Genomic DNA, 9205 nt, shown 5'->3' with positions numbered 1-9205 from the left:
CTGGGTCTGCTCTGGTCTGAGCCTTCTGCTGCCTGGAGCTGCCAAAGAGAGAAGACATGTCAAGAGGTGGGGAACAGGCACTTTATATCTAGATAACCAAAGTATTTACCATGGGAAATAAGGTTTCAGAAGGGGGCAAGGGGTAGGGATGAAAAGTAATTTATGGAACTGCAGCAGGGTCACTCGGGATGTAGGGTTTTATGGCCAACAGAACAAATGCAGACACCCCTCAGACCTCAAAGTTTGTGGCTGAAAAGTTTAACTCATTCTGTATTCCCAGAGGTTGTCAGCAGACTCCTCAAATTCTGGGCAGTATCTCCCCCAATGTTCTGGAGGCAGCTGTCAAATGTTGGCAGGGGCTGCAGTCATCTGAATGCTGGACTGGGGCCTACAAGGTCTGCTCCCAAGATCACTTCAGGCAGGAGCCTTCAGTTCCTTGCTGGCTGTTAATAGAGGTCTCAGTTTCTCACCTCGTGGGCCTCCCAGGGCTAAAGGCCTTCATCATGTAGCAACTGACATCCCCCCAAGTAAGTAATCAGAAAGGAGAGAGCAAGCCAGAAGCCAGGGTGCCTTTTATGACCCAGTCTCTTAAGTCACCATCACTTCTGCTATATTCATGAGTACTAAGTCTAGGCTACACTTAAGGGGAGGGGTCACATCTTAAAACCACACCACCTATGTAATCATGGGAGACTAATGTGGATGGGGTGGACATGCCAACAGTGGGTCTGCCTTGTGCACTTGTGCTGTCTCTTTTCTACTTTGGGGTCTGCAGTCCTTGAGGTCTCACTGGGTTGCCTAAAGTTTACTCAGGTGCCAACCAGCTGCTAGGATTTCAGTGCCAGTAAGGTATACAGACAGTTAAGGAGAGAAAGCTGCAACTGTTGTGCAATGGGTTACTGTAGGGGTAGGAATTCAGTGCTTTCTATGAGATAAAATGAGGTGTTACTCTCTGGTGTCATTTTTTTTAGTGCTATATGGTAGAAAGGTTAATACAAGTTTAAGGGGATTTGCAGAGTTGTAAAAGCAGCCCGTCTGTGGGGACAACATTGGAAATAAAATCTGGTAGTACATAGAGACAGATATTAAGCAAGTTGTCTCTAACTGGAGTGGGTTGGTAGGGGAGATGGGTCTGGTCAGAATATAAGCTTCATGCTGATAGTAACATTGTATCCTACCAACAAGTTGATGTGGCCGTTTGGTAAGGTGGGTTCAGATATAAAGGATACCAATATCCCGGAAGCATTTGTGGATCTAAACAAGTTGCAACTGTACTTCAGGACAGTCGTCAGCCTGAATGCACATATCTCAAGTATTATAAGGGCTTTGTGAAGTAACACTATGCCTTTAAAATGACTTGAGCAATCTCTTGCATCCAGATGCGTTGCTAAGAATACTGAAAACACCTAAGCCTGTTGCACTGAAACCCAGAGTCACAGCGTAACATGGGATTGTGCAATTTGGCCATCAGGAGTGACTACATATCACATTCAGCCTCTCGAATGGCTACTACTGACATTTGGCCAGTCAATAGATACTATGTCAGACCCTATTTTAACCACTAAGAGTGCAACCATTAAGAGTCATCTCTCTGCATAATCTGGGCATGGGCCCTTGCATGAAGCTATCATAGGCAGGCAGCAAGCAGAGCAGAAAGGCAGATCATGAAGTCGTACTGACCTGGGTTTAAGTCTGAGATCCACCATTCCTTTCTTCATCTCTAAAACAGAATCACACACTCTGCCTCACATAGAAATGTAATGTATTCACCCAATACATTTTTCACTCTTTTTCCTTTTACCAACGGGGGAGGTATGTTTGCTTTCTGATGCCTGAGGTGGTATTTCACAAGAGAAAACAACCAACCTGAAACATGGTCTTGTCCTTCCTATCTTGGGAAAGGGCCGAGGCTTGAGAATGAAGAGTTGTAGGAGGAGAAAGAGGCCATGAGGAGGAGTTGGTGCTGTCTGGAGCTCTAGACCATCTACCTGATAGGAAGGTGCCCAGCCTTCCTATCAACACCTTAACATCACAATTAAAAGAACTAGAGAAGCAACAGCAAACAAATTCAAAAGCTAGCAGAAGGCAAGAAATAACTAAGATCAGAGCAGAACTGAAGGAGATAGAGACATGAAATATCCTTCAAAAAAATCGATGAATCCAGGACCTGGTTTTTTCAAAAGATTAACAAAATTACATGGACAACTAGCTACACTAATGAAGAAGAAAAGAGAGAAGAATCAAATAGACACAATGAAAAATTATAAACAGGATATCACCACTGATCCCACAGAAATACAAATTACCATCAGAGAATACTATAAATACCTCTACACAAATAAATAGAAAATCTAGAAGAAATGGAAAAATTCCTGGACACATAAATCCTCCCAAGACTAAACCAGGAAGAAGTCGAATCCCTGAGTAGACCAATAACAATTTCTGAAATTAAGGCAGTAATTAATAGTCTCCCACCAAAATAGCCCAGGACCAGATGGATTTACAGCCGAATTCTACCGAATTCTACAAAGAGGAGCTGGTACCATTCCTTCTGAAACTATTATAAACAATAGAAAAAGAGGGATTCCTCCATAACCCATGTTATGAGGCCAGCATCACCCTCAAACCAAAACCTGGCAGAGATACAACAAAAAAAGAAAATTTCAGGCCAATATCCCTGATGAACATCAATGTGGAAATTCTCCATAAAATACTGGCAAACCAAATTCAGCAGCACATCAAAAAGCTTATCAACCACGATCAAGTTGGCTTCATCCCTGGGATGCAAGGCTGGTTCAACATACGCAAATCAATAATCATAATCCATAACATAAACAGAACCAATGACAAAAACCACATGATTATCTCAATAGATGCAGAAAGGCCTTAGATAAAATTCAATATCCCTTCATGCTAAAAAAAATCTCAATAAACCAGGTATTGATGGAACATATCTGAAAATAATGAGATATTTATGACAAACCCATAGCCAATATCATATGAAATGGGCAAAATCTGGAAGCATTCCCTTTGAAAACCAGCACAAGACAAGGATGTTCTCTCTCACCACTCCTATTCAACATAGTATTGGAAGTTCTGGCTGGGGCAATCAGGCAAGAGAAAGAAATAAAGCATATTCAAATAGGAAGAGAGGAAGTCTAATTGTTTCTGTTTGCATATGACATAATTGTATATGTAGGAAACCCCATCATCTCAGCCCAAAAACTCCTTAAGCTGATAAGCAACTTCAGCAAAGTCTCAGGATACAAAATCAACATGCAAAATTCACAAGCATTCCTATCCACCAACAATAGACAAACAGCCAAATCATGAGTGAACTCCCATTCACAATTGCTAGAAAGAGAATAAAATACCTAGGAATACAACTTACAAGGGATGTGAAGGACTTCTTCAAGGAGAACTACAAACAACTGCCCAAGGAAATAAGAGAGCACACAAACAAATGGAAAAACACTCCATGCTCATGGATAGGAAGAATCAATATCAAGAGAATGGCCACCATACTGCCCACAGTAATTTATAGATTCAATGCTATTCCCATCAAGGTACCACTGACTTTCTTTGCAGAATTAGAAAAAACTACTTTAAATTTCATATAGAATCAAAAAAGAGCCTGTGTAGCCAAGACAATCCTAAGCAAAAAGAACAAAGCTAGAGGAGGCATCAGGCTACCTGACTTCAAACTATACTACAAGGCTACAGTAACCAAAACAGCATGGTACTGGTACCAAAACAGATATATAGACCAATGATACAGAACAGAGACCTCAGAAATAACACCACACATCTACACCATCTGATCTTGATAAACCTGACAAAAAAAGCAATGGGGAAAGGATTCCCTATTTAATGGTGCTGGGAAAACTGGCTAGACATGTGCAGAAAATAGAAACTGAACCCCTTCATTACACCTTATACAAAAATTAACTCAAGATTGATTAAAGACTTAAATGTAAAACCCAAAACCATAAAAACCCTAGAAATAAACCTAGGCCATGCCATTCAGGACATAGGCATGGGCAAAGACTTCATGACTAAAACACCAATAGCAATTGCAACAAAAGCCAAAATTAACAAGTGGGATCTAATCAAATTAAAGAGCTTCTGCACAGCAGAAGAAACTATCATCAGAGTGATCTGGCAACCTACAGAATGGAAGAAAATTTTTGCAAGCTACCCATCTGACAAGGGTCTAATATCCAGAATCGACAAGGAACTTAAACAAACTTACAGGCAAAAAACAACCCCATCAAAAAGTGGGCAAAGGATATGAACAAACACTTCTCAAAAGAAGACATTTATGCAGCCAACAAACATATGAAAGAAAGCCCATCATCCTGGGTCATTAGAGAAATGTAAATCAAAACCACGATGAGATACATTCTGATGCCAGTTAGAATGGTGATCATTAAAAAGTCAGGAAACAACAGATGCTGGAGAGAATGTGGAAAAATAGTAATGCTTTTACACTGTTGGTGGGAGTGTCAATTAGTTGAACCATTGTGGAAGACAGTGTGGCAATTCCTCAAGGATCTAGAACCAGAAATACCATTTGACCCAGCAATCCCATTACTGGGTACATACCCAAAGGATTATAAATCATTCTACTATAAAGATGAATGCACGTGTATGTTTATTGCAGCACTATTCATAATAGCAAAGACTTGGAACCAACCCAGATGCCCATTAATCCTAGACTGGATAAAGAAAATATGGCACATATACACCATGGAATACTATGCCGCCATAAAAAAGAATGAGTTCATGTCCTTTGCAGGGACATGGATGAAGCTGGAAACCATCAATCTCAGAAAACTAACACAGGAACAGAAAACCAAACACCGCATATTCTCACTCATAAGTGGGAGTTGAACAATGAGAACATATGGGCACTGGGAAGGGAACATCACACACCGGGGCCTGTTGGTGGGTAGAGGGCAAGGGGAGGGATAGCATTAGGAGAAATACCTAATGTAGATGATGGGTTGATGTGTACAGCAAATCACCATGGCACATGTAGATGATGGGTTGATGCATACAGCAAATCACCATGGCACATGTAGATGATGGGTTGATGCATACAGCAAATCACCATGGCACATGTATACCTATGCACTGGGGGAACCCGCCCACGATGATTCAACAAGAGTCCTTTTCTATTTTCCCTAAGTGTTGGCCGGTCTGAGAAATAAAGGGAAAGAGTACAAAGAGAGAAATTTTTAAAGCTGGGTGTCTGGGGGAGACATCACATGTTGGCAGGTTCCGTGATGCACCTCCAAGCCGCAAAACCAGCAAGTTTTTATTAGTGATTTTCAAAAGTGGAGGTAGTGTACGAATAGGGTGTGGGTCGCAGAGATCACATACTTCACAAGGTAATAAAATATCACAATGCAAATGGAGGCAGGGCGAGATCACAGGACTGGGGCAAAATTAAAATTGCTAATGAAGTTTTGGGCATGCACTGTCATTGATAACATTTATCAGGAGACATGGTTTGAGAGCAGACAACCGGTCTGACCAAAATTTATTAGGTGGGAATTTCCTCATCCTAATAGGCCTGGGAGTGCTACGGGAGACCAGGGCTTATTTCATCCCTTATCTGCAACCATAAAAGACAGACGTCCCCAGAGCGGCCATTTCAGAGGCCTACCCCTAGGAATGCATTCCCTTTCTCAGGGCTGTTCCTTGCTGAGAAAAAGAATTCAGCAATATTTCTCCTATTTGCTTTTGAAAGAGGAGAAATATGGCTGTGTTCTGCCTGGCTCTCAGGCAGCCAGATCTAATGGTTATCTCCCTTATCCCCTGAACATCACTGTTATCCTGTTCTTTTTTCAAGGTGCCCAGATTTCATATTGTTTAAACCATTTGTGCAGATAATGCAATCATCACAGGGTCCAGAGGCGACATTCATCCTCAGTTTACGAAGATGACAGGATTAAGAGATTAAAGACAGGCATAGGAAAAAACAGGAGTATTGATTGGGGAAGTGGTAAACGTCCATGAAATATTCACAATTTACGTTCTTCCGCCATGGCTTCAGCCTGTCCCAACGTTCGGAGTCCCTGACTTCCCGCAACATCTCTCCCATTTTTTTTAATATATAAATGTGCCATCGCGATGAAGGCTTGTTCGTTCTCTCAATTTTGACTCAGGATTCTTTGACTGGTTCCACACACTAAAGACAAGCTGATGAAACAGAGAAACATTTCCAAAATTTACTGCAGAGGAGCCCCCAATAGACTTAATCCAAGTCATGGGGTTTAATCCATAAAGATTTTCTGCCACCTGATCTAACACCTCAGCTCCAGGCACAATGGATATGTGAGCTTGAGAAGCTTCAAAAATTTGTTTCTTTAATTTATCTTAAATTAAATGATAAATTATCTTCCCTACCCAGAAGGTGTCCTTTGACCATTTACCATGAATGATCAGTCTCATTATAGGAACATGGAGTGATACGGAAATCTGAAGTGTTCAAATCACACTGCATTTGCATTCGATGTTTGAGACTCACTACCCAATCTCCAAGCCAAATGACAGACTGTCTTAAATAATTAATTTGATTAGCCAATTTTTGATCAATGCCTTGTTGAGAATTCCACATTTGGGTGGAATTAGCTTGCCAATCATTAACAAAATGAGCCTTTTGAATAGATTGATGTAACACCATTCTGGCAGTGGTGGCCATTGCAGTGACACTGCAGCCACTGCTCTGCTCTGGGAAGATCTGGGCACAGGCCCGCCAGGGTGGGTTTAAATAGCCTCAGGTGCAGCCTGGCAGCAGAAAGGGCGGAGCTTCACTCCTCCTTTCATGTGTCTCCCCCAACTTTTCCAGGCTCCATCTCCTAGGAAACTGCTCTTCTGATTTGATGTCATGTGACGCATTTGGGACAATCTAAGAAATTAGAAATTTTGTTGGCCAAATATATTATTAATTAAATGCACTGAAAACTATCTAGTGCTGTGGTTCTCACGTTGTGGTTTTGAGACCAGCAGCATCCTTGCAACCCTCAAGCCCCGGAGATCCACAAATCTAGGTTCTATCAAGCCTTCCCCCTGACCCTGATGTATGGCAGTTTAAGAATTACCCATGTAAGCAAAAAGACTTTTAAGAAAAAGTGGAGATATGCATTGTATAAACATTCTTCTGCTCTGGAACCATGTAGAGACTTTGGGGCCAGGTGGGTGGAGCATTCATAGGATGAGGGTGGTGAGGTTAGGAATATCAAAGTGTGGCTCCAGATAATTAGACCATCTAATTAAGTTTTCAGTTATGCTAATCTGTTTTAAAATTCCGTTTATGTAAATTCTGTTACTCAGACCAAGAATGGCAATGCCTCAACCCCAATTTCCAGGGAGGGTTGAGAGCCTGAGGTTGAGTTGATCACCAATAGCCAATGGTTTAACCCATCATGCCTATGTAATGAAGCCTCCATAAAAACAAAAAAGGACTGGGTTTATAGGGCTTCTGGATAAAACTTCCTGGAAGGTTGTGCACCCCTCCCCCCATGCCAGGCCCCATGAATCTTTTTTTCTGAATTTTTTGCAATATCCTCTATAATAAAATGGTAAATGTAAGTGTTTCCCTGTGTGGTGTGAGCTGTTCTAGCAAATTAATTCAACTGAAACAGGGAGTGGTGGAAACCTGATTTATACCCAGTTGGTCAGAAGCACAGGTAAAACAACACAGGACTTGCCATTGTTATTACAGTGGGAGGCGAGTCTTGCAGAACTGAGCCCTGTGGAATCTAATGCTATGGCCAGGTAGATAGTGTCATCATTGAATTAGAAGACACCCAGCTGGTGTCCACAGCAGAATGGATTGTGTGCTTGACTGACCGAGAGAAATCCCCAGACATGTTGTCACAGGAATCTTCTGTGTTGATTGTTGTGATGTGAGAGCAGAGGAAAAACAGTTTTTGTTTTTTTCGCTGAGCCTAAAATGTAAAAGGGTCTATTTTCTCACACTATTTAGGATCACATGATTTATAATAAAAATGTTTAATCTTTGTCAACTTGATATATAAAAAGGATGTTGGTTTTCATTTTATTGCTAACAGTCAAGGTGGTCATAGTTGATGTGTTTTTGTCATTTTTCTTTTCACTGCCTTGTAATGTCTTTCACCCATTTTTTAGTTATTTAATTTTTAATTAAAAAAAATTTTTAGGCCAGGCGCAATGGCTCACACCTGTAATCCCAGCACTTTGGGAGGCTGAGGCGGGTGAATCACGAGATCAAGAGATCGAGACCATCCTGGCCAACATTGTGAAGCCCCGTCTCTACTGAAAGTAGAAAAATTAGCCGGGCGTGGTCGTGGGCGCCTGTAGTCCCAGCTACTCAGGAGGCTGAGGCGGAAGCCACTGCACTCCAGCCTGGGTGAAAGAGCAAGACTCCATGTGAAAAGAAAAACAAACAAAAAAACCTGGCTCTTATTAATCCTTTTATTTTTTTCCATCAGGTGAACAATTATGGCATTACATTATGTGAATTTTTCCAGGTAGGAGATATTGGCCATCCTCTTTTTTTTTTTTTCTTTTTTTTTTTTGAGAAAGGATCTCAGCCTGTCACCCAGGCTTTAGTGCTATGGTTGGATCAGAGCCTCAAGAGATCCTCAGCCTCTTGAGTAGCTGCAACTACAGGTGTGCACCACTGCACCTGATAATTTTCTTTTAATTTTTTTGTGGAGTCGAGGTCTCACTATGTTGCCCAGGCTTGTCTCAAAATCCTGGGCTCAAGCGATTCTCCTGCCTTGGCCTACCAAAGTGATGGGATCACGGGTGTGAGCCACATCTCCCTGACTCTTCATTCTCTTATAAGCTTATTCCTTTGTATTTCCCTTGCTATTTACTCCTTGTTTCTTTCTGTTTAGGTATTCATCTTATCTATGAACTCTTTTTGTGTATTTTTTCTAGGTTTTGATCTTTTTTCCTGTTATATATATTAACAAGAAAATTACTTTCAAACTGTTGATTGACATTTATTTTCATGGTGATATGTTTTAGAAAGTAATATTTCTTAATATGATGATTTATATTGCTAAATATAGTAATGATTAATTTCCATGCATTACTGTTGTACTGTAAAAATTTTAATATATTGCTGGATTTTGTTTGCTGCTTTTCATAAAATTTTGCAGTTCTATTCGTTGAAACATTTTCCTTTAGTTTTCTGGCTTTATTTGTT

Source organism: Gorilla gorilla, chromosome 20 (assembly GCF_029281585.2).
Source record: "Gorilla gorilla gorilla isolate KB3781 chromosome 20, NHGRI_mGorGor1-v2.1_pri, whole genome shotgun sequence".
NCBI classification, from domain to species: domain Eukaryota; kingdom Metazoa; phylum Chordata; class Mammalia; order Primates; family Hominidae; genus Gorilla; species Gorilla gorilla.
Note: the sequence above shows the minus strand (reverse complement) of the source record.